The following is a 26,898-nucleotide window of genomic DNA, read 5'->3' as shown; positions in this document are numbered from 1 at the left end:
TACTGCTTAATCAATAGAACAGTTAGGTGTTTCTTTTGGTCTAAAGACACTGTGTAAAATCACTGTGACAGCAAGGGTACTGCATACCAAGAAAGTCTGGGAACTTCTGAATTACATTTCAGCAACAAGCAGAATCCTCAGACTAGCACCATAGGATAAAGAGACTATTAAGGGCCAAATGGACATCATTGAAACTCCCCCATTCCACAGAAAAAGAAACCCCAAGGGAATAGTGTATTTCTAGGGGGAAGTGCAGAAGTTGTCACTGCTGTCAAGACTTGAAAGTTAGAGTGACGGTGATGCCCATAAAATTTCCATCCATCTCACTTGTTTGATCACTATTAAAGAGGCAGATGAATCATAAAAAATTATAGCTTGAGTGTGGAGAAGATTTGTGTCTACTTCTGTCGACTTCTGGGCACATTTCCACCTTTATTACTGTTCAGTCGCCCAGTCGTGTCTGACTCTTTGCGACCCCATGAGCTGCAAGCACACCAGGCCTCCCTGTCCCTCACCATCTCCCAGGGTTTTCCCAAGTTCATGTTCATTGCATCCGTGATGCCCTCCAGCCATCTCATCCTCTGACTCATTCTCCTCCTTCTGCCCTCAATCTTTCCCAGCATCAGGGACTTTTTCAATGAGTTGTCTGTTTGCATCAGATGACAAAAATACTGGAGCTTCAGCTTCAGCATCAGTCCTTCAAGTGAATATTCAGGGTTGATTTCCCTTAAGATTGACTGCTTTGTATATTGTATTGGTGTTTTTCTTTCTGGCTTACTTCACTCTGTATAATAGGCTCTAGTTTCATCCACCTCATTAGAACTGGTTCAAATGCATTCTTTTTAATGGCTGAGTAATACTCCATTGTGTATATGTACCAAAGCTTTCTTATCCATTTGTCTGCAGATGGACATCTAGGTTGCTTCCATGTCCTGGCTATTATAAACAATGCTGCAATGAACATTGGAGTACATGTGTCTCTTTCAATTCTGGTTTCCTCCGTGTGCATGCCCAGGAGTGCGATTGCTGCATCATATGGCAGTTCTATTTCCAGTTTTTTGAGGTATCTCCACACTGTTCTCCATAGTGGCTGTACTAGTTTGCATTTGGGACTCTGTGGGAGAGGGTGAGGGTGGGATGGTTTGGGAGAATGGCATTGAAATATGTATACTATCATATGTGAAACGAATCGCCAGTTCAGGGTCGATGCATGTTACAGGATGCTCGGGGCTGGTATGCGGGGATGACCCAGAGGGAGGATAAGGGGAGGAGGGAGGTGGGAGGGGGGTTCGGGAGGGGGAACTCATGTACACCCGGGGCGGATTCATGTCAATGTATGGCAAAACCAACCAGTATAATATTGTAAAATAATTAGCCTCCAATAAAAATTAAAAAAAAAAAAAAAAAAGAAAAGATTCCCTGAAGGGGAGCACTATTCAAACTACTTGATACAGTTTTTACAAAGATATAAAACATTTTATCAGTGTTTCTGTTTTAAATAACAATTAAATAAATGTTAGTTTTTCCATTAAAAAAAAAAAGATTGACTGCTTTGACCTCCTTGCTGTCCAAGGGATGTTTGGGAGTCTTTTCCAGCACCACAGTTTGAAGGCATCAATTCTTTGGTGCTCTGCCTTCTTGACGGTCCACCTCTCACAACTGTACGTGACCACTGGGAAGACCATAGCCTTGGCTATACAAACCTTTGTCCTTAAGATCGTATTAAATCAGATTTCCAACTAGAAGAATTTTACCCAATCCAAATAGTGTGCAGTCAGAGAAAGACGCTGTGAGGCGCTGTGTGTGGTCATAAATTCTCCCAGCACTGCTGTTGAGACAGGATAGTTTCCTTGTTGTATTGGATTGGTTGTTATCAGCTCGGCACCACTATCACCAGTTGCTTTTAAATTCTGAGTTAAAGTTAACCAGTGAGATAACGTAGAAATGTTTTGGATGAAAGACGAGGTGGAAATTATTATTACAAGGTTGTGAAATAATAAGATGCTGCAACTTGTCCAGTGCATTGGTTTCCATAGATATCACAGCTTCCACGGAGCTCTGTGGCTGTGGGTTAAAAGTCTGCCTTCCTCCAATGAGCAAAGGGATGTGATAGAGGGTGGGAAGCTCTGAGGAGTTAGAGTGTTGTTGCCCAGGGTACAGAACCAGCAAGGGAGTGGAGCTGAATTGAATATAGAGGGGGGCTGCTGAAAAGAAAGGCTAAAAAAGGAATATATTTGATCCCCTTATAACTTGAGCTATATCAACACCTGCCCCTGCTGTAACCAAAGGTATAAGGGACTTCTAAATGTTGAAGTCTGCTTTCCTTTGATTTATAGTAAAATGTTGACAATGCGCCCCTCTGTAATTTATTACTGCCATGTTCCCTGGTGGCTCAGTTGGTAAAGAATTCGCTTGCAGTGCAGGAGACCTGGGTTTAATCCCTGGGTTGGGAAGATACTCTGGAGAAGGGAAAGGCTACCCACTCCAGTATTCTGGCCTGGAGAATTCCATGGACTGTACAGTCCCTGGGGTCACAAAGAGTCGGACACGACTAAGTGACTTTCACTTTCATCCTTTCATCCCCTTCTCTTCTATTACCATTATTTCTGCCACCACCATCACATTTTCCACTCTTTCTCCTACCATGAGTTTTGCCTTTTACTTGACAAATGTTTGTGAAGATAGGCGCTGCATTAGGTACCATGGGAAATAAGTTATAAAAGGAGGTATAAGGAGTGTGCTTCTCCTTTAATTATATAAATATCAGGTGCCTCATCTATTCATTCTCCTGTTTAAGCAACATCCTTCTGTTATTCTCCCCCAAAGCCTCTTGTACAAAGTAAAGCAGTGTAGAATTTGCCAAGGCAAAGAAACACCTAAATTTAATCTATGATGTGGGGCGGCGGCGGCTGGCGTGTGTCCGCGTCCATGGCGGGGTCCCTGAAACTGGTGTGGGCCTCCCTTCAGCGTCACAGGTTCCACACCGCTGGGCGTTGCTACAGGGGCCAGACTGGCGCTGAGCACCTCTGGCTGGCGCGGCACTTGCGGGACCCATTTGTGAAAGCTGCAAAGGCGGAGGGTTACCGGTGTCGAAGCGCCTTCAAGCTCCTGGAAATGAACGAGAGGCAGCAGATCCTCCGGCCTGGCCTCAGGGTGTTAGACTGTGGGGCCGCTCCTGGCGCGAGGAGCCAGGTGGCTGTGCAGAGAGTCAACGCTGCGGGCACGGACCCCAGTGCTCCTGTTGGCTTTGTGCTCGGGGTAGATCTTCTCCACATATTCCCCCTGGAAGGAGCAACATTTCTGTGCCCTGCTGATGTGACTGACTGACCCTGGAACCTTCCGGAAATTCCAAGAGCTGCTTCCGGGTGGGAGAGCAGACGTGATCCTGAGTGACATGGCGCCCAGCGCCACGGGGATCCGCGGCCTCGACCACGACAGGCTCGTTAGCTTGTGCCTGTCCCTTCTGGACACGGTTCCAGATAGCCTGCCCCCCAGGGGGACATTCCTTTGTAAAACCTGGGCTGGAAGTCAGAGCCATCAGTTACAGAAGAGAGTGACTGAGGAATTCCAGAACACGAGGACTGTAAAGCGCGAGGCCAGTAGGAAAGAATCATCAGAGGTGAAGCTCCTGGCCACGCAGTACCGGGGGAGCCGGGAGCTCTGTGAAGGACTGAGCGCTTGTCCTGCTGTTTCTGGCTCTTCTTCACTGCAGATGTAGCTTGAGCTCTGTCCTGAAGTGTGGCTGGGGAGATCCGAGCTGGATCTAGGATGCAACAAGCAGGGCAGATGCGGGACCTTTTTTTAAGACAAAACTATATTCAGTGTTCACGATTTATGACAATATATGATAAAAGAAAATGATCGCTATGATTTGTGAAGAGGAGTTACCATGAGAAAGAGACAAAGATAAAAGGATGAGAAGACTGGGATGCATAAAAACAGAGACAGAAACACACAGACACCTTTATGGAATTTTCTCACCATGGTTAGTATGTCACAGAGGAACTGGCTTTCACCATCGCCACAAAACGATCCCCAGGTTTCCAGGTGTTATTTTGGCTATACAGTGTAATGTAGAAAAATCTGAACTTTCAGTCTGGGGATTTGTTTCCATCTCTGTGGTGAATGATCCGGAAATACTTAAAGCAGTGAGAGCTCCGTAGGGAAGACATTGGTATGAATTATGGATGGGGGGCGGGCAGTGTGAAACTGGAAATGTTTCTGTAACACGCCAGGCTCCAGAGACTTAAAGGTAATAACCAAAGCAAGCAGACATATGGTGTGTTTATTTCCTTTTACTCTCTTCCAGGAACTCAAGGTTATAAAACAACATAGGGTGTAATATTTTCTGGAATTTCCATACTTAAAAAAAAAATTGACTTCTTTGAAACCATTTTCTGGAGGAGGGGTCATCCCTTAAGAGTATATTGACTATAATGATGATTAAATCTTGCCTATTGAAAACAAACAAAAATAATAATCTGTGATGTGTAACATGGACTACTTCTGTGCCATCCAACCCAGCAAAAAGACTAAGTTTTGTAGATGTATTTTTCCATATAGGTAAACTTCAAATCATGTATTTTAGTTGATCATGAATTAATTATCTTGATATTTCAGGTTGATTTATTTCAATTCTGGATAACATCATATACCTCTTTTAAATAACAGTAGCTATTGAAACTCCTAAAGAGTTTAAAGAAAAGAGAACTGAGTCACAAAAGGACAAATACTTTATGATTCCATGATTCTACTTACATGTGGTATCTAAAGTAGTCAGATTATAGAAACGAAAGTAAAATGTGGTTAAGGCAGGAGTGGGGTAGGGAGAGAGCAAAAGAGAGTTTTTGTTTAATGGGAACAGAGTTTTAGTTCTGCAAGATGAAAATATTCTGGAGATCTGTTTCACAACCATTTAAATATAGCTAACACACTTAACTGTGTACCAAAAATTATTAAAATGCTTACCTTTTTTTTTTTTACCAATGCAAAGAATTAATCAAAACAGAGTTTATTATTTTTTAAAAGAATTTATCAAGGATTTTATAGAGGAAATAAAGCAGACTTTATATTGTACTGTCTGAGAAAGAACAATATAATATAAAGAACTTGAATCCACCTTGGACATTTCTCTTTTCTAAAACTCCTCCTTCAGCTGTGCTACTGATCACAGCAGGGTGCTGATGGAAGCTTTTCCTCTTATGCTTCCCATTGTGGAGGTGTGAGGAGCTTGGCCTGGGAAGAAGTAAAAAATCTTAGAGGATATATGTTACCTCAGTGATATAGGTTATCTTTGGAATCCCAAGGGAAATAATAGGTATGGCCAATTTTACAGTGCAATCATAGAAAGAAAATGAACAGATAAAGATAGATTTAAGATATATCATCAGCTTTAGAAGCAACTGATGACAATTGTGCAGTGAGAATTTAGGATTTGGGAAACTGTTGGGTGACAGTTGAGGAAACCAAGGCTTAAAGAAGTGAGGGAAATATCCAAGATCAGTCCCAGAACTAATAAGTAATGAAGGCTGCATTTAAGCCCAGGCAGTACTCTTGCTTGGAAAATCCCATGGAAGGAGGTGCCTGGTGGGCTGAAGTCCATGGGGTCGCTAAGAGTGGGACACAGCTGAGCAACTTCACTTTCGCTTTTCACTTTCATGCATTGGAGAAGGAAATGGCAACCCACTCCAGTGTTCTTGCCTGGAGAGTCCCAGGGACGGGGGAGCCTGGTGGGCTGCCATCTATGGGGTCTCACAGAGTCGGACACAACTGACGTGACTTAGCAGCAGCAGCAGCAGCAGCATCAGCTGACTCTACTGGAGAAGGCAATGGCACCCTACTCCAGTACTCTGGCCTGGAAAATCCCATGGGCGGAGGAGCCTGGTAGGCTGTAGTTCATGTGGTCGTGAAGAGTCGGACATTACTGAGCGACTTCACTTTCACTTTTCACTTTCATGCATTGGAGAAGGAAATGGCAACCCACTCCAGTGTTCTTGCCTGAAGAATCCCAGGGACAGGGGAGCCTGGTGGGCTGCCATCTATATGGGGTCGCACAGAGTCGGACACGACTGCAGTGACTTAGCAGCAACAGCTGACTCTACAACCTAGGCTTTTAACTTCTTTACTATAAATGCTTTGCGCTTCCCAGGTGGGTCAGTGGTAAAGAATCTGCCTTCCAGTGCAGGAGACTTGATCCCTGGGTCAGTAAGATACCCTGGAGTTGGAAATGGCAACCCAGTCCAGTATTCTTGCCTGACAAATACCTTGAACAGTGGAGCCTGGCAACCTACAGTCCATGGGGTCGCAGAAGAGTCGGACATGAATTTGTGACTAAACAACAGCAACATAAAGGCTTCACTTTCAACATATGGAATGTTAAAACAATGATAAATGGTGGTCTCCAGTTGCAGAAGTTGGGCATGCCAGCTGTTTCATCTGGTTTCCCCGCCCCCCCTCCACCCCATTCTTGTTAGGTGCTACGTGATGCTGTGTATTAGTATTGTCACTCAATTGTGTCTGACTCTTTGGGACCCCATGTGCTATATTCCACCAGGCTCCTCAGTCCGTCGTATGGCCCACTGAGTAAATGTTTAATCGACAGGATGGCACTGTCATGAATAGGGGAGCACAGAGGTCCTCACCACAGGCTGTTTCTAAGTCAGAACCCAAGTTGAATATAGCAGGTAAGATCTCAGAGCAGGAGGGACTGCAACTTTTAAACACGCAGGGAGGAGCTGTTTATCAGATCAAGCTTGTCAGCCACTGTGACTGAGATGAGCATAAATGATGCCGTCTTTGAATATGATTTAAGTGTGAAATCTTCAAAAACATATTTATTAACCACGGAAAAATTCTATTCCATGGCTGTAGCATGTGATGCTGCTTTCATTAAGTGCCTCTGGATAGGTATTTGCAGATTGTTGTCTCCAGGAAAGCACTAGAGGGTAATTCCAAAGAACCCTGTTTCTTTGGCCTCACAGGTTAATTTGCAGGATACCTGGGGCATAAAATACATTTTAGAGCAGAAGTCCTATATGTTAGAAGTTCTGAAAAACAGACATATTAGTATAAATAGCTTTGTTAGATATGCTGTGTATGAAGACTTTTTTTTATAATTAGTAATGGCATTTTATATATATATATTTGAATTTTATTTAATTAATTTTTAAAATTATTTTTATTGGAGGCTAATTATTTTACAATATTATATAGGTTGGTTTTGCCATACATTGACATGAATCTGCCCCGGGTGTACATAAGTTCCTCTTCCTGAACCCCCCTCCCACCTCCCTCCTCCCCTTATCCTCCTAGAGTCTATTATACAGAGTGAAGTAAGCCAGAAAGAAAAACACCAATACAGTATACTAACACATATATATGGAATTTAGAAAGATGGAAATGACAACCCTGTATACAAGACAGCAAAAGAGACACAGATGTATAGAACATCTGTGGGAGAGGGTGAGGGTGGGATAATTTGGGAGAATGGCATTGAAACATGCATATTATCATATGTGAAACGAATCGCCTGTTCAGGGTCGATGTATGAAGACATTTAGATGTAACATATTCTGTAGCCAAAGAACTCTATTTTCTCCCAATAATTTGAAACAAAGAAGTTAACAACACAAATGCACTTAGAAGAATAATACTTTTCTTGCTACTGAATTCATGAATGTATTACAGGAGGCTTATTTTACTCTTTAGGTTTAATGTGTCTTTTTTTTTTTTTTTATTAAGAGTGAGACTCTTTGTGTCTACAGTGTAAAAATGATGCCAATTTAGTCCTCTACTTTGCCAGCCCTTGCTTGTCACATTTTTTGAATGATCACAGTTGTGCATCAATTGTGTCAAGACAGAATAGAAAATTGGGCTGTGGGTTGGGGCCTGTTAAAGCTCTATAGAGATCTCCATAAAACATTCATAAGGATATTGCTCGCATTCTCTTCTGAAGTGTGATGACTTTTTAATTTTTTTAGGTTTTGTGAGTCTTTAACTTTTAGAACAATAGAAACAGTGTTTTAGTCACGAAGGTCTTTGAGGACGTTCTTACTTTCAGAGCTTCTGTGATCATGGAATGAGATACTGTTCCACCCACAGTTTAGTTTTTATTCCTTGAACTGAGCTAATTATCTGAGGTCACAGTATTCTGTTGATGGTTTTGCATCTACAAGTGGATATTCTGAATTCTGCCCAGCATAATGGATCAAAATAGGCAGTTAATTTGATTTAAAAAATTAATATAATCTGCAATTTTAATGCTGCAGGGAAATTTAAAGGTCTCTTAGTTCAACATATTCATTTTGCAGATGAGAAAACAAAGGTCCAAAGAGTCCTTAGGTTTTGCTGAGGGTCACATAGCCACTTAATGGCAGACCTGGTATCAGGAAAGTTCTTTCCCTCATAATTGAAAGCTCTTTCTTTTTGAAATTATGAATATTAAGGCAGAGAGAAAAGTCCAGAGAATAACAGGTCTAACAGCTGTGTCTATCACCCAGTTTTGAGAAATCTTATAATTTTGCTGTTTCCTCTATTTCTTTTAAAGAAATAACTGATTTAATATGTCATCTATATAGTTTTTACTAATAGTACTTCTCACACTGCTTTCCAAATTTGCTATTGATATTTGAAGATGCATAGTCTATATCTATACAGTATATAGCATTGTTATACAGGGGTTGAAAGAGAAAAGTGAGTGTTAGTTGCTCAGTTGTGTCTGACCCCATGGACTGTAGCCCCGCCAGGCTCCTCTGTCCATTGGATTTCCCAGGCAAGAATGCTGGAGTGGGTAGCCATTCTCTCCTCCAGGGGATCTTCCCAACCCAGGGATTGAACTTGGGTCTCCTGCATTGCAGACCAATTCTTTACTATCTCAGCTACCAGGGAAGACTTTGCATGGGTTAGAACTGTATATAAGGACGATTGTTTGGACTCCTCTGAAACTTGTTTTTATTGCTCACCATTGTTTCTGAGATTTTTTAATGCTGAAACGCATAGTGATGGTTCCTTTTTACTGCTTTCCAAATTGTGAACATATTGCAGTGCATTTATCCATTTCTTTGTTGATGCATATTTTGATTTGTAAAAATTTGCTGTTACAAACACTGCTGTAGTAAACATTGTTTTTACGTGTCTGTGCAAAAGTGCAAGAATTTCTTGGTGACATACCTAGAAGCTGTAATACTTCAACTTTGAGCTTGATTGTCAAATTATTCTCCAAAGTGTTGTACAGCAGTATTAGGTAGCGCCAATCCAATGGACAGGAAATGGTTCCACACTGTGGCTTCATCTCTGTTTCCCTTATTGATAATAAGATTAATTATCTTTTCAAATGTACAACGGTTAACTATTGTTGCAGTAATGTCTGATAACCAGCCAACCCAGAACTTAGAGGCAATCGTCACTTTTTATGGGTTTTCAGCCCACCTGGTGCAGCTCTGCTCTAGGAAGCAGGTCTGTGGATGCACATCTCTTTCAGGAGTCTCTTATCCACGTCAGCTGGTGAGCCTCCTCTTGCAGCAAAGACAGGAACACAAGGATGCAAGCCCCATTGCTTGAGGGCATTTCAAGTCCCTGACTGTGACACTTCTGCTTATGTCCCATTGACCAAATCAAAGCACTTAGCTGAGGCAGACACCCGTAAAGTGGGGAATACTCTGCCCTCATGAGACTATGGCACTAGCGTGCAGGCTTATTAACTACTACAGGGGAGGGAAAAGTTGTCATCACTAATTCAATCCACCAGGACACATTTGTTGGTTGTTTGGTTTCATCTTATATAAATTGCTGGTTCATAGCCTTTGCTCACTTTTTTCTTGGGTTGCTTGCATTTTATTGTTATGTAGATATATTCTATTCTTTTTTTTTTTTTGGTCTCAATGACTTTATTGAAGTTTAGCTGATTTCCAATGTTGTGTTAATTTCTGGTATATAGCAAAATGACTCAGTTTTACATAGATATATAGTCTTTTTCATATTGTTTTCTATGATGGTTTGTCACAGGGTATTGATATAGTTCTCTGTGCTAAATAGGACTTTGTTATTTATCCATCTTATCTTATAGTTTGTATCTGCTGATACTCTATATAATGTGGAGTCTAATCTTTTATCAATTATAAGATTATAAAAGTCTTCTTTTAGTGTGAGGGTCATATTTTCACTGTATGATATTTTTATTATAATAAAATCTAGACTTTTTAATTTGACTATCACTATATGATATTTCTCTTGCAAAGGAGTTTGAAATTTTACTGTAACTTAGCTGGGAAAGGTTGGGGGCGGGAGGAGATGGGGACGACAGGAATGAGATGGCTGGATGGCATCACCAACTCTATGGACATGAGTTTGAGTGAACTCCGAGAGTTGGTAATGGACAGGGAGGCCTGGCGTGCTGTGATTCATGGGGTTGCAAAGAGTCAGACACGGCTGAGCGACTGAACTGAACTGGACATTTATCAGCCTTTCTCTTTATGGTTTTTGCAAATTATGTTTTGTTCTATAAAATGATCCCTATACTGCAGTCATTAATGTATTCCCCAATGTTGTCTTCTAAAAGTATTAAGGTTTAATTTTTGTATTTGGGTCTATGTTTTGTTCAGAATTTAAAATATTTTTCTAGAATGTTTTCCTATAAATTCTCTTGGATAGTCTATATAATTATATTATTTATGAGTAATAAAATTTAGACTCTTTTCAATCAATAAATCTTTCACTTATTTTTATTATGATGCTAAACCAAAATAAGTTAAATAGAAGTTGTGTAACTAATATCTCCCTCTTTCCACAATTTTAAAGGAAACATTTCTAATATTTTATAACTATAGTAGATTTATCACAAAAATAGCAATCAGAAAATAAATGTCAAGCTATAATTCTATACGCAGCTAAAATATTGTACATAGAATATAGGCAAAGCAAATTTATTTCCAAGCAAAGCAAAGAGGGAATGGGTTTACCAACTTCATACCATTACTAAAGAAAACTAAAGAAGAAAATAAAGTCCCTAAAAGAAGTATTAAATTGCAAGAAGGGATATTAAGAAAATAAATTGGTGTATCTGGAAGACAAGATTGATTCAATAAAATATCAGTAACAATACTAATTATAGAAAAAGCAGAGACATTACTTTGCCAACAAAGGTCCGTCTAGTCAAGGCTATGGTTTTTCCAGTAGTCATGTATGGAATTTGGACCATAAAGAAGGCTGAGTGCTGAAGAATTGATGCTTTTGAACTGTGGTGTTGGAGAAGACTCTGAAGAGTCTCTTGGACTGCAAGGAGATCAAACTAGTTCATCCTAAAGGAAATCAGTCCTGGATATTCATTAGAAGGACTGATGTTGAAGCTAACTCCAATAATTTGGCCACCTGATGCGAAGAGCTGACTCATTAGAAAAGACCTTGATGCTGGGAAAGATTGAGGGCAGGAGGAGAAGGGGACAACAGAGAATAAGATTGTTGGATGGCATCACCAACTCGATGGACATGAGTTTGAGTAGGCTCCGGGAGTTGGTGATGGACAGGGAAGCCTGGCGTGCTGCAGTCCATGGGGTCACAAAGAGTCAAACACGACTAAGCGACTGAACTGAACTGAACTGATAGGAATGTCAACAAAATAAAACTAGACTCTGAACAATAATAATATAATAGACAAAGAGATAGACTGAGTTAAAGCTCTAAAGTCCTTGTATGTATCTGAATGAGAGTAAAACTGTTGATAGAATTTAGACCCTAAGCAATTATATATGAAAAATTTGAAGAATAATTACTAAAAAACCAAAACTTATGATGTTAACCAGTATATAGAGGCACAGGAGAAATAAAGGTTTTATCAATCTAGAAGAATTTTGGAAAGGTTAAAAAAGTAAAGATCATAGTACACAGAAATCAAACAAAATACTGCAGAAAAATTTCCAGATATTAGGATAAAGAGTTGAATCTTATCTGAAAAATTAAAAGCAAAAATAAAGGTTTAATAAAAATAACTACAATAAAAAAGAAAATTGAGAACTGCATAAAATAACATAGCCAAAAGTTGAGTCATTATAAGATAAATAAACATCAAATTGGCAAAATTAAGACAAAAATAAAGATTTAAGTAAACACTGTAAAAAATGAAAAAGGCAAATAATTGAAAATACAACAGAGAAAAATTAATAAAAGAATACTATAGAAAACTTTATGCAAATAAATGTGAAAACTTAGGTAAAATGGACTTTTTCTCAGCAAAATCTCACATAAGATCACTGAAAAGGAGTGACACCATTTTAGACCTCTGATCATTAAAGAAATGAAATTAGGAATTAAAATATATATATCTCACCAAAGCAAAAATTAGTTTGGATAGATTTAGAGGTGATGCAAGAAATGGTTAATGCCTATCTTCTGCAGCTAATACAAAGACTGACAAAAGTGGAGTAACTCCCAGCTAATTATATGAGCCTAGAACCTTAATGTTGAAACAGAGCAAAACAGTTCAAGAATACCATAGGTCAGTCTTACCTAATGAACATAACTTCAGGAGTCTTATTTCACATGTGTACTTAGTCACTTAGTCTTTGGACTGCATAGACTGTAGTACACCAGGCTCTTCTATCCGTGGAGATTCTCTAAGCAAGAATACAGCAGTGGGTTGCCATGCCCTCTTCCAGGAAATCTTCCCAACCCAGGGATCGATCCCAAGTCTCCCACATTGCAGGTGGATTCTTTACTGTCTGAACCACCAGGGAAGCCCCTTATTCCACATACTAGCGCATAAAAACTAGGAATGTATTTTTAAAATGCATTATGACGTAGCTAGTGGGAAGTTGCTGTGTAACACAGGGAGTTAAGCCTGGGACTCTGTGATAACCTAGATGGGGGAAATGGGAGGGAGGTTCATAAGGGCAGGGACATATACATACCCATGGCTGATTCATGTTGCTGTATGGCAGGAACCAACATAATATTGTAAAGCAATTATCCTTCAATTAAACATAAAAATTAAAATCATGATCAAGAAAGACAAAGGTGAATTATATTAGAATATCTGTGTATGCAATTATCCACATTAACAGATTAAGGTGGAAAAACTGTTTAAGTCATTTCAGTTTTAGATGAAGCATTATTAGATACAATTTAGCACAATTTAAGATACAAAAATTTACAAAGAAAACAATTTTGGAACTGGGAGGAACTTTCCTTTAGTTGATAAACATATCCAGCAACGGTGTTGGGCAAATATCTCAGTAGTAAGATTATTCTAAGAGAATATAATAAAGGAAACTGATAAGGATGGTCAGAAGAGAACTGACACAAGACACTAGTGAATTGTTCTTTCATTTGTCATTTATTGAGTACCTACTCTAGCAAGGTAGCAACAATATAAAGACAGATAGGACTTTCTTTGCCCTTAAAATCTTTGCCATCTAGTGGAATTTAATCCATATGTTTTCTCTAAGAGATCTTGAAAACCTTTCATTTCAGGTAGCATTTAGAGAAAATTAAATAGCTTATATATGTGACTTGTTAACATGATTTTGTCTTATTTTTAATGTGCACATTGACTTGTAGTAAATAATTTAGTTAATGAGAATACACATGGCCATATATCTGAATGCTCTTTCCATTTTCTAGAACAGTTCCCAACCTTGAAAGAATACAGTGCTTCATGACCAGGGTGGACTAATACATACTCTGTCTTTCTAAAAGGCAATTGTTCCAAACATTTTTCCTGAGAAAATATTAATACATGAAAGTAGGAGTGTTCCAATAGCAAGTAGTTAGGTTAGAAATTATATTTTTCAGTATCCCTTAAATTCTGTAGTGAGTCTATTCAAATAGATTTTTACTAATTTATACTAATAGAATAAAATTTTCATTGTATGGGAATAACCTGCTTTGTACTGTTTTCATGGAAAAATGGAGTGACTATAAAATTTGTTTAATGATTAGCACTTTATGTCGAATGATTTAGAGTGAATATTTTAAAAGATATATAAGCAGTGATTTTCATTGTTTTCACCTTCATATACCAGGTTGACTTTCTACCTCAACCATATCTAGGTTTACTTCTTCCTAGTTATAGTAGAAAGAAACACAGTGGGACCACAGGTCCTAATGGTTCATCTGTAGTCATATTGAGTGAGAGCCTTCCATGAATATAAAATCCTTTTATTAGATAGAAAGGATCCTTCATTAGATAAAAAAGATAAAAATGGTGGATTTCTTAGTCTCTTTCCTTGTCTCTTCACTTCCTAGATAATTCAAACAGCAGCAAGAAGTGGCAAGCAGCCTGATTCATGAGAAGTGAAGCTGCTCAGTCATGTGTGACTCTTCGCCATCCCATGGACTGTAGCTTACCAGGCTCTTTCATACATGGAATTTTCTAGGCAAGAGTACTGGAGTGGGTTGCCATTTCAAATCCTAATCAAACTGAAATCACCCCCTTTTTCATTAAAGCTACACATTGCTGTTGTAAATCCATAATTTTCTCTTTTTTCCTTTAGTTCTTTCACAGTTTTGTACAGAATTTATTCTTATCCAGGATTCTTATAGAGTATGAGTGTAAGTAACAGCTAGCTAGACTGCAATCTCCTTTAGAGAGCAATTCAATTTTCTTTTTTAAAATTGTAGTTGATTTGCAGGATTATACAGCTTTTACATTGTTAGTTTCAGGTGTAGAGCATAGTGATTCAGTACGTTTATAGCTTATGCTCCATTTAAAGTTATTATGGAATGCACAATAACTGGAATGCAAAAGTAGGAAGTCAATAGATACATGGAGTAGCAGGCAAATTTGGCCTTGGAGTACAAAGTGAATCAGGGCAAAGGCTAACAGAGTTTTGCTGAGAGAATGCACTGGTCATAGGAAACACTCTCTTCCAACAGCATAAGAGAAGACTCTACACGTGGACATCACCAGATGGTCAACACTGAAATCAGATTGATTATATTCTTCACAGCCAAAAATGGAGAAGGTTTACATAGTCAACAAAAACAAGACCAGAAGCTGACTATGGCTCAGATCATGAACACTTTATTGCAAAATTCATACTTAAATTGAACAAAGTAAGGAAAAGCACAAGACCGTTCAGGTATGACCTAAACCAAATCCCTTAAGATTATACAGAGGAAGTAACAAACAGATTCAAGGGATTAGATCTGATAGACAGAGGGCCTAAAGAACTTATGGATGGAGGTTCATAACATTGTACAAGAGTCAGTGATCAAGACCATCCCCAAGAAAAAGAAATGGAAAAAGGCAAAATAGTTGTCTGAGGAGACCTTACAAATAGCTAAGAAAAGAAGAGAAGCTAAAGGCAGAGGAGAAAAGTAAAGTTATGCTCATTTGAATGCAGAATTCCAAAGAATAGTAATGAGACATAAGAAAGCCTTCCTCAGTGATCAATACAAAGAAATAGAGGAAAACAATAGAATGGAAAAGAATAGAGATCTCTTCAAGAAAATTAGAGATACCAGGGAACATTTCATGTAAAGATGGGCACAATAAAAGACAGAAACAGTAGGGACCTAACAGAAGCAGGAGATATTATGAAAAAGTGGCAAGAATACACAGAACTACAAAAAAGATCTTCATGACCCAAAAAACCACGATGGTATGATCACTTACCTAGAGCCAGACATCCTGGAATGCGAAGTCAAGTGGGCCTTAGGAAGCAACACTCTGAACAAAGCTACTGGAGGTGATGGAATTCCAGCTGAGCTATTTCCAATCCTAAAAGATGATGCTGTGAAAGTGCTGCACTTATTATGCCAACATATTTGGAAAACTCAGAAGTGGCCACAGGACTGGAAAAGGTCAGTTTTTATTCCAATCCTAAAGAAAGACAATGCCAAAGAATGTTCAAACTATCACACAATTGCACTCATCTCACATGCTAGCAAAGTAATGCTCAAAATTCTCCAAGACAGGTTTCAACAGTATGTTAACAGAGAAATTCCAGATGTTCAAGCTGGATTTAGAAAAGGCAGAGGAACCAGAGATCAAATTGCCAACATCCGTTGGATCATCAAAAATCAAGAGAATTCCAGAAAAATATTTACTTCCACTTTATTGATTACGCCAAAGCCTTTGACTGTAGGTCACAACAAATTGGAAAATTCTTTAAGAGATGGGAATACCAGACCACCTGACCTGCCTCTTGAGAAACCTGTATGCAGGTCAAGAAACAACAGTTAGAACTGGACATGAAACAACAGACTGGTTCCAAATTGGGAAAGGAGTATGTCAAGGCTGTATATTGTCACCCTGCTTATTTAACTTATATGCAGAGTACATCATGCAAAATGCTGGACTGGATGAAGCACAAGCTGGAATCAAGATTTCCGGGAGAAATATTATTAACCTCAGATATGCAGATGATACCACCCTAATGGCAGAAAGTGAAGAAGAACTAAAGAGCCTCTGATGAAAGTGAAAGGAGAGTGAAAAAGTTGGCTTAAAGCTTAGCATTCAAAAATGAAGATCATGGCATCTGGTCCCATCACTTCATAGCAAATAGATGGGGAAACAATGGAAACAGTGAGAGACTTTATTTTCTTGGGCTCCAAAATCACTGCAGATGGTGACTGCAGCCATGAAATTAAAAGACGGTTGCTCCTTGGAAGAAAAACTATGACTAACCTAGTTCAGTTCAGTTCAGTTTAGTCGCTCAGTCGTGTCCGACTCTTTGCGACCCCATGAATCACAGCACGCCAGGCCTCCCTGTCCATCACCAACTCCCGGAGTTCACTCAAACTCATGTCCATCGAGTCGGTGATGCCATCCAGCAATCTCATTCTCTGTCATCTCCTTCTCCTCCTGCCCCCAATCCCTCCCAGCATCAGAGTCTTTTCCAGTGAGTAAACTCTTCGCATGAGGTGGCCAAAGTATTGGAGCTTCAGCTTTAGCATCAGTTCTTCCAATGAACACCCAGGACTGATCTCCTACTAGGACTCCCTTTTCTCCACATCCTTCACACATTATTATCTGTGGGGTGTGTGTGTGTGTGTGTTTATAATAGCCATTCTGACAGGTGTAAGGTGACGTCTCATTGAGGTTTTAATTTGCCTTTCTCTGGTTACTGATGTAGAGTATCTTTTCAGGTGCCTGTTGGCCATCTGTATGTGTTCTTTGGAAAACTGTCTAGTCACATCATTTGCCTTTTAAGTGAAAATCTTCCATACTGCTATGAGAATGATTTTTCTAAATAAGCGTCTCTTCATTTTGCTTTCTTGCAATAAAAGGTAGAAATAATGTCTTTAAATAAAACTTAAGTTACTTAGCATAACATGTAAGACCTGTCACCTGTTTCTTGTCTCTTTTCCTATGTCTCTCAACACCTAGACCATCTTAATGGAAACTTAAATACTGCAGAGTACCTTTCCCTCTGTGTTGTTTCACAGAGGCAGTATTTGTGGAGTTTTTCATCCAATCGAGTTCATTTTAAAGTCTGGTTGAATGACAGTGAATTAGCCGCTGAGCCTCTCTCACTCTGACTGAGGGTAAACAGTCCTATCCTTTGGGTAGTTGGGAGGATCAAAAAAATGTATGTGAAGTGGCTAGAACACTCTGTCCATTTATGTCTTCTGTTCCTTCATGGCTTTCTCTTACTTAAGTGATATTTCCATGTTTAGCAGAGAGTGGGTTTCAATGATTATCCTTATAATTCTATGCATTCGTTCCCACTGCTCAAATGTCCTTGGAAACTTTCTTTTCCTCATTGACTTCTGCTCTTCCTTCAAGGTACAATTTAATGTTTATCTAATATAGAGAGTCTTTTCTTAATACCATTCTGGGCTAGATGTCTCTTCTATATTCCTTTAGCTTGTCATGGCCAAATAGAACTGAAACAAAAATACTTTTTGGTTATTCCTTGTGTTTCATCATTTGAAACAGGTCAATTCTTTTTTGACCATATTCTTGCTTAGGACCTTCATTTTGTATTTATTTATGTTATGACAATTTCCAAATAAGAAAGCGTTTTTAAGAGGCCCTACGTTATCTTTTTTATGTTAGTCTCTGGATGTAATTTTACTATCATATATTAATTTTTATTCACTGAAAATTATAAAGAGTCCTGAGTTGCAATGGAAAAATGTAGGTTTTCTATTTTTAATGTGGGCTCCTTTATGTCTCAATCTGTCTGTTACATGGCATTTCCAGCAGTGACGTGTGCAAGGAGCTTAACTATTGCTGACTTAGAATATGTCAGGTTGATTAGATTATAGAATTTTTTAAGCATCATCTTCAAAAGATCAACTAGACTGTTTACTTGTTGGTTTCCTGGTTGATAAGTGATCATATTAACAAAAACAATATTTAACCTCTATTTTTTAGTTAGACGGAAGCCTAATGATGCTTGGTAAGTACTGTACCTCTGTCTGTACTCCAGTTGTAAAATTGTACATCTTGACTCAATGGCACTATGGTTATGTTACTATGTAAATTTTACTAAGAATGCTTTTTCCTGCTTCTTCTAAGTACTCTTATCAAAAGTCAAGAGTCCAATTCATTCAAATTATATACCTCATAGGCAGTACAATTTAATCCAAGTGTACACCTTGGAAAGAGTGTATAGTGCTAAAAATGACTTTCTTTACCTAGTGTTTTGGTTCAGTTCAGTTGCTTAGTCGTGTCCGACTCTTTGCAACCCCATGAACTGCAACATGCCAGGCCTCCCTGTCCATCACCAACTCCCGGAGTCCACCCAAACCCATGTCCATTGAGTCAGTGATGCCATCCAGCCATCTCATCCTCTGTCATCCCCTTCACTTTCTGCCCTCAATCTTTCCCAGCATCAGGGTCTTTTCAAATGTGTCAGCTCTCCGCATGAGGTGGCCAAAGTATTGGAGTTTTAGCTTCAACCTCAGTCTCTCCAATTAACACCCAGGACTGATCTCCTTTAGGATGGACTGGTTGGATCTCCTTGCAGTCCAAGGGACTCTCAAGAGCCTTCTCCAACACCACAGCTCAAAAGCATCAATTTTTCTGTGCTCAGATTTCTTTATAGTTTTGGTTAGTCATCAAAAATGTAACATTAAAGAGTTGATGAAGGTCTCCAGCTTGTGGCCTGTTTACCCATGGGAAGGCTAGCCCCACCCCACCTTTTTCGGCAACATGAAATACATCAAAAGAACAGTGGACACTCTGGTTTGGAAGTTGAGAAACCAATGTTTTCATAATGTAAAAGATAATCCGATTTCCAGAACTGGGCTACAGAGGACCCATAGGATTTTTGTTAAGTAACACCTTTGGATGTGCTTTAGCACTTTATCAAATATTTGATGAATTTGTGGAGTTTTACACTGTGAAACAATGATTTGGTTTAGAAAACTGTCCAAGCCATTGTGACTATACACAAAAGGTAATTCCCCAATAGTGTCTCTACAGGGGTCATCTCATTCTGAGCCACAGGTCACACTGGAGTGCTCCTTGAGTCACTAAAAGAATGGCATCTCTGGGCTTCCTGGTGGCTCAGATGGTAAAGAATCTGCCTGCAATGCAGGAAACCCAGGTTTGATCCCTGGGTTAGGAAGATCCCTGAGAGAAGGGAATGGCAACCCACTCCAGTATTCTTGCCTGGAGAATCCCACGGACACAGGAACCTGGTGGGCTACAGTCCATAGAGTCACAAAGAGTCAGACATGACTGAGCAAATCTCTGTATGTTTGTCTGTAGCCTTGACGATTTGCTTTTGATATTTGTTGTTGTTGCCCAAGTGAATTTTCAGAATATCTTTTTTAAGATAGTAATTTCAATTACTATTTGAAGTATAGTAAGAAACTCCAATACTTTGGCCACCTCATGCGACGAGTTGACCCACTGGAAAAGACTCTGATGCTAGGAGGGATTGGGGGTGGGAGGAGACGGGGACGACAGAGAATGAGATGGCTGGATGGCATCACCAGCTCGATGGACATGAGTTTGAGTGAACTCCGAGAGTTGGTGATGGACAGGGAGGCCTGGCGTGCTGTGATTCATGGGGTCGCGGAGAGTCGGACACGACTGAGCGACTGAACTGAACTGAACTGAAGATGGGTATTTGGGCTTCCCTGGTGGCTCAGAGGTAAAAAATATCCCTACAATGCAGGAGATTCACATTTAGTCTCTGGGTCAGGAAGATCCACTGGAGCAGGAAGTGACAACCCACTCTAGTATTCTTGCTGGAAAATCTCATGGGCAGAGAAGCCTGGTGGGCTACAGTCCCTGGGGTTGAAAAAGAGTCAGACACGACTCAGTGACTACAACAACAAAGATGGCTATTTATTTCCAAACTCTTTTAGTTAAATGTTTAGATTCAAAAGACCTTGGTTTAGAAAATAAGTAACTAAGATCAAATTAAAATTATCATAAGATTATTTTATATCTTGTATAATTTTTTCACTAGAGCTTAAAGACAAGATGTACTTAAAATAGTCCATAACACTTCAGTTGGGAGTTTAGAGGAATACTTAGATTTTCTTTGCCAAATGTAAAATAACTAATAAAATTAATTTGAGTAGGAAACTCCTTCTTCTTATCATTATATTGCTTATTATAAAGTTCAATTCATGTATCTTGAATTTTATAACAATGCTTACACTTTGAATTATTGATCTAACACTGACAGGAGTTTTGATTTTTCTGTATAAAGAAAACAAAATCTTTAGACTAATTGGGTTTTGAAACCTGGAAATGACATGATAAATTCACTAGAATGAACAAATGTAGGTAATGAACTAACATCTTTTAGGTTTGAATTTGATTTGATACAAGATATCCAGTGAGTTTACTCAAAACAGAGATAAAATTTGACCTACTTTCAGCAAGGTAAATTGAGAAGAGCAAGAGTTTAAGAAAAAAGCAAGAATGAGGAAAAATTATATATGATCTTATCATATTACACTTAATTGGTTTGAAATATTTTAAACATAAAAATAGGTAAATAATATTTTTATTTTAATTGATTAATTTATTTTACTTGGAGGTTAATTACTTTACAATACTGTAGTGGTTTTTGCCATACATTGACGTGAATCAGCCTTGGGTGTACATGTGTTCCCCATCCTGAACCCTCTCCTACCTCCCTCCCCTTCCCATCCCTCAGGGTCATCCCAGTGCACCAGCCCTGAGCACCCTGTCTCATGGATCGAATGTGGACTGGTGATCTATTTTGCATATGATAATATACATGTTTCAATGCCACTCTCCCAAATCATCCCACCCTCGCCCTCTCCCACAGAGTCCAAAAGACTGTTCTATACATCTGTGTCTCTTTTGCTGTCTCATATACAGGATTATCATTATCATCTTTCTAAATTCCATATATATGTGTTAGTATACTGTATTGGTGTTTTTCTTTCTGGCTTACTTCACTCTGTATAATAGGCTCCAGTTTCATCCACCTCATTAGACCTGATTCAAATACATTCTTTTTAATAGCTGAGTAATATTCCATTGTGTATATGTACCACAGCTTTCTCATCCATTTGTCTGCCAATGGGCATCTAGGTTGTTTCCATGTCCGAGCTATTGTAAACAGTGCTGCAATAAACATTGGGGTACATGTGTCTCTTTCAATTCTGGTTTCCTTGGTGTGTATGCCCAGCAGTGGGATTGCTGGGTCATATGGCAGTTCTAGTTTCAGTTTTTAAGATTTTTAAAAACTCTGAGCTACCAACCCAGGCTCAGTTTGTAGCAGGTTTCAGCACTCTTTCTCCTAATCAGAAACTCAAGGAAGGCAACATTATCCTTGGTTTCAGGCTATGGGTTTTGACAAAAACCAAGTTAGTTGAGGAGTGACAGATGCCATGGAGCACTTACTGAAAAAATAGTCTCAACCCCCTTCTCATTAAACTTCTTTCATCAGCAGCAGCCTGGTGTCGTGTGATTCAGATCTTATAATGCCTCCAGAGCAGGAACAGACTTTCATGTGGAGCTCTTTTTTCTGCATTTCCCTTCTCTCCAGGATCCTAACCCTTCATGTTGTTACTGACCAATTTACTTTATAATGTCTTCAAACACATTAAAAAAAAATATTTTATCCAACTTTGTGGCATTCCTCTTGGTTACTTTTCTTCTTGCTGAAATATTTTCTTTTAGTGGGAGGCCTAGTGTGCTGTGATTCATGGGGTCACGGAGAGTTGGACACGACTGAGCGACTGAACTGAACCGAACTGAAGGAAATGACAACCCACTCCAGTGTTCTTGCCTGGAGAATCCCAGGGAAGGGGGAGCCTGGTGGGCTTCCGTCTATGGGGTCACACAGAGTCGGACACGACTGAAGTGACTTAGCAGCAGCAGCAGCAAGGAGATCCAACCAATCCATTCTAGAGATCAATCCTGGGTGTTCATTGGAAGGACTGATGCTAAAACTGAAACTGCAATACTTTGGCCACCTCATGCGACGAGTTGACTCACTGGAAAAGACTCTGATGCTGGGAGGGATTGGGGGTGGGAGGAGACAGGGATGACAAAGAATGAGATGGCTGGATGGCATCACCAGCTCGATGGACATGAGTTTGAGTGAATTCTGGGAATTGGTGATGGACAGGGAGGCCTGGCGTGCTGTGATTCATTGGGTCGCGGAGTCGGACACGACTGCGTGACTGAACTGAACTGAAGGGTAGTGAACTCTCTTAGTCTTTCTATGTCTGAAATGTCTTTATTTTGTCTTCACTCTTGAATATTAGTTTGAAAATGAAAGTGAAAGTCACTCAGTTGTGTCAGACACTTTGCAACCCCCATGGACTATACAGTCCATGGAATTCTCCAGGCCAGGATACAGGAGTGGGTAGCCTTTCCTTTCCCCAGGGGATCATCCCAACCCAGGGACCGAACCCAGGTCTCCCAAATTGCAGGCAGATTCTTTACCAGCTGAGTCATAAGGGAAGCCCAAGAATATTAGAGTGGATAGCCTATCCCTTCTCTAGCAGATCTTTCTGACCCAGGAATTGAACCAGGGTCTCCTGCATTGCAGGTGGATTCTTTACAAACTGAGCTATCAGGGAAGTCCAAATATTAGTTTAGCTGAGCATAAAATTCTAGCATTAATCATTCAGTTGTGTCAGACTCTTTGTGGCCCCATGGACTATAGTCAGCCAGCCTCCTCTGTCCAAGGAATTCTCCAGGCAAGAATACTGGAGTGGATTGCCATTTCCTTCTCCAGGGGATCTTCCCAAACCTGGGATTGAACCTAATCAAACTAACCTAATCTAATCTAACCTGCATTGCAGGAAGATTCTTTGTCTTCTGAGCCACCAGGGAAGGTTGGCAGTTGTTTTCACACAGCATTTTGATAACACTCTTGTCTCTTGTTATAACTTGCTACTGATGCATTCTTTTAAAATTTGCCTTCTTGAAATTATACAGATTTGAACTTATTTTTCATTCTGCCTATAATCAGAGTGCAAATTTGATCCAGAATTTTGGAAAAGTCTCAGATATCATTGTTTCAGGTGTGGTTTTTCACTGCATTTTTTAGTCACAGTCATGTCCTACTCTTTGGGATCCCATGGACTATAGCTCACCAGGCTCCTCTGTCCACAGAATTTTCCAGGCAAGAATACTAGAGTGTGTAGTCATTCTCTTCTCCAGGGGATCTCCCTGACCCAGGAATTGAACCCAGGTCTCCTGCATTGCAGATGGATTGTTTTACCATCTGAACCACAAGAGAAGACCCGGTTTTTCACTGTTCCTTCATTATTCTGAAATTTCAATTAGAGTATGTTAAAATCTCTTATTCTATCTCCCAATATCTTCAAACTACTCTTTCATTAAAGAGTTGTTATGTACTTCATTCTAGATGAATTTCTCAGTATCATCCAACAGTTCTTCATATCTTTGAGGTATTTTAGGAAATTTAAGGCTTTTTTTTAAAAATTTTAGATTGTAGGCTAACCTTATCAAAATCTTGTATGTTTATCTCTCTCTCCTTTAAAAGCATGGTCACACTGTAACTTTATTTATATTAATCCAAATTCCAAAATTTGTTGTCCAGGTGTCCTGACTCTGATGTACTTTTTTGTAACTACGTGGATAAATGTGGAGAGGGAAAGCAAGTTCTCAGGGTAAAAAATATGCTTATGACAAAGTTCAGTAGTGTCCTCCATGGACAGGTTTTCCTTTCCATGGTTACTTTGGTTGGAGTTACCTTGATCTGGAGAAGAGGTTGTCAGTCTTTCTCTGTAAAGTATCAGAGAGTAAATAATTTAGAATTAAAGGGCCAAAATGGTCTCTGTTCCTATTTACCCTGCCTTTGTAACAGGAAAGTGATTATAAAAAATACATAGATTAATGAGTGTGTTTTGTCTGTGTTGCAATAAAGCTTTATTAAAAACAGGCAATAGACTGGATTTGGTCTGCACACTACACTTTGCTGACACCTGGTTTTCAGTATCAGTGACACTGCAGGAGCATTTGCCTAGGATGGAAGGTAGGGTGCAATGAATATTCATTGTATTGTGTTATTTTTCATTAAAACTTATAGTTACAATATATAGTGTGACAGGGTGCCCTATTGAAGATGTAAGTTATAGTTGATCTGTTTTGTAACTCTAATGAGAGAGATGGTTTACACTCCAGAGAGTGTAAACCACTTCCAAGGCATGAATGTGGTATTTTATTGGGAAAAGTCTACACTTCTTTGAGGCCCTCTATTGACTGAGAGCTCCAGAAAAACATCTATTTCTGCTTCATTGACTATGCTAAAGCCTTTGACTGTGTGGATCACAATAAACTGTAGAAAATTCTGAAAGAGATGGGAATACCAGACCACCTGACCTGCCTCTTGAGAAACCTGTATGCAGGTCAGGAAGCAACAGTTAGAATTGGACATGGAACAACAGATTGGTTCCAAATAGGAAAAGGAGTACGTCAAGGCTGTATATTGTCACCCTGCTTATTTAACTTATATGCAGAGTACATCATGTGAAATGCTGGGCTCGATGAAGCACAAGCTGGAATCAAGATTACTGGGCGAAATATCAATAACCTCAGATACACAGATGACACCACCTGTATGGCAGAATGTGAAGAAGAACTTAAGAGCCTCTTGAAAGTGAAAGAAGAGAGTGAAAAAGTTGGCTTAAAACTCTTAGAAAACTAAGATCACGGCATCAAGTCTCATTACTTCATAGGAAATAGATGTGAAAACAATGGAAATAGTGAGAGATTTTATTTTTGTGGGCTCCAAAATCACTGCAGATGGTGACTGAAGCCATGAAATTAAAAGATGGTTGCTCCTTGGAAGAAAAGCTATGACCAACCTAGACAGCATATTAAAAAGCAGAGACATTACTTTGCCGACAAAGGTCTGCCTAGTCAAAGCTTTGGTTTTTCCAGTAGTCATGTATGGATGTGAGAGTTGTAAAGAAAGCTGAGCACCGAAAAATTGATGCTTTTGAACTGTGGTGTTGGAGAAGACTCTTGAGAGCCCCTTGGACTGCAAGGAGATCCAACCAGTCCATCGTAAAGGAGATCAGTCCTGAATATTCATTGGAAGGATTGATGCTGAAGTTGAAACTCCAATACTTTGGCCACCTGATGTGAAGAACTGACTCCTTGGAAAAGACCCTGATGCTGGGAAAGACAGAAGACAGGAGGAGAAGGAGACAACATAGGATGAGATGGTTGGATGGAATCACCGACCTGATGGACATGAGTTTGAGCAAGTTCTGGGTGTTGGTGATGGACAGGGAATCCTGGCATGCTTCAGTCCATGGGTTTTCAAAGAGCTGGACATGACTGAGTGACTGAACTGAACTGAACTGAATGTGAGGCTAATTCAACATTTGTAGAATACCTTTTGAACCTGAATGTCTTAAGTAAGTTATGGAAACAAAGACAAAGTAATTTCTGGTGTTTTGTGCTTTTAAAACCCTTCCAAAGGAACACAGAGAATTTCTAGAGATCTGGCTTTCCTTATTAGCTCCAAGTGAACCAGTTGGCTGCTCATATCTAATCTCATATTCTCTGTTTCTCTCTCTCTCACAAACACACACATATCATCCTACAGGATAAAATACATTCATATTAAGTGTTGTAATCCTTCAGTTCTTCTCTATAGCTATGAACAATTTGGTCTCTGAAACATAGCTCTATCTGATAATATGAAACACCCTGAAGCTGACAGTAGGTAGCATGCTGCTGCTGCTGCTAAGTTGCTTCAGTCATGTCCGACTCTGTGCGACCCCATAGATGGCAGCCCACCAGGCTCCCCCGTCCCTGGGATTCTCTTGCAAAAACACTGGAGTGGGTTGCCATTTCCTTCTCCAATAGGTAGCATAAGGCTGTGCTATACAACATTAGCTGCTAGCCACATGGGTCTACTGAGCATTGAAATATGACTAGAATGAAATGAAATGTTCTCTAAGTACAAAATGCACTTGTATTTCAAAAACTTGATGTGGAAATAATATTTTGGATATGTTAGATTCAATAAAATTTACAGTTTAAATTAATTTCACCAATTTCTTTTTGTGATTTTTAATGTGACTACTCAGTTCAGTTCAGTTCAGTTCAGTCACTCAGTCGTGTCCGACTCTCCGCGACCCCATGAATCACAGCACGCCAGGCCTCCCTGTCCATCAACAACTCCCGGAGTACACTCAAACTCATGTCCACAGAATCGGTGACGCCATCCAGCCATCTCATTCTCTGTCGTCCCCTTCTCCTCCCGCCCCAAACCTTTCCCAGCATTAGAGTCTTTTCCAGTGAGTCAACTCGTCGCATGAGGTGGCCAAAGTATTGCAGTTTCAGCTTTAGCATCAGTCCCTCCAATGAACATCCAGGATTGATCTCCTTTAGAATGGACTGGTTGGATCTCCTTGCAGTATAAGGGACTCTCAAGAGTCTTCTCCAACACCACAGTTCAAAAGCATCGATTCTTCGGCGATCAGCTTTCTTCACAGTCCAACTCTCACATCCATACATGACCACGG

General features: G+C 39.6%; 1 pseudogene; it reads left to right on the top strand.

Moving 5' to 3' along the window:
• Positions 1-2,928: 2,928 nt before the first annotated feature.
• On the top strand, positions 2,929-3,718 carry LOC129552847 (rRNA methyltransferase 2, mitochondrial pseudogene; annotated as a pseudogene).
• The last annotated feature ends 23,180 nt before the right edge of the window (positions 3,719-26,898 follow it).

This window comes from Moschus berezovskii, chromosome 3 (assembly GCF_049115385.1).
Source record: "Moschus berezovskii isolate FMDL1 chromosome 3, NW_MosBer_1.0, whole genome shotgun sequence".
NCBI lineage: Eukaryota > Metazoa > Chordata > Mammalia > Artiodactyla > Moschidae > Moschus > Moschus berezovskii.
This window is presented reverse-complemented; position numbering and strand designations above follow the sequence as displayed.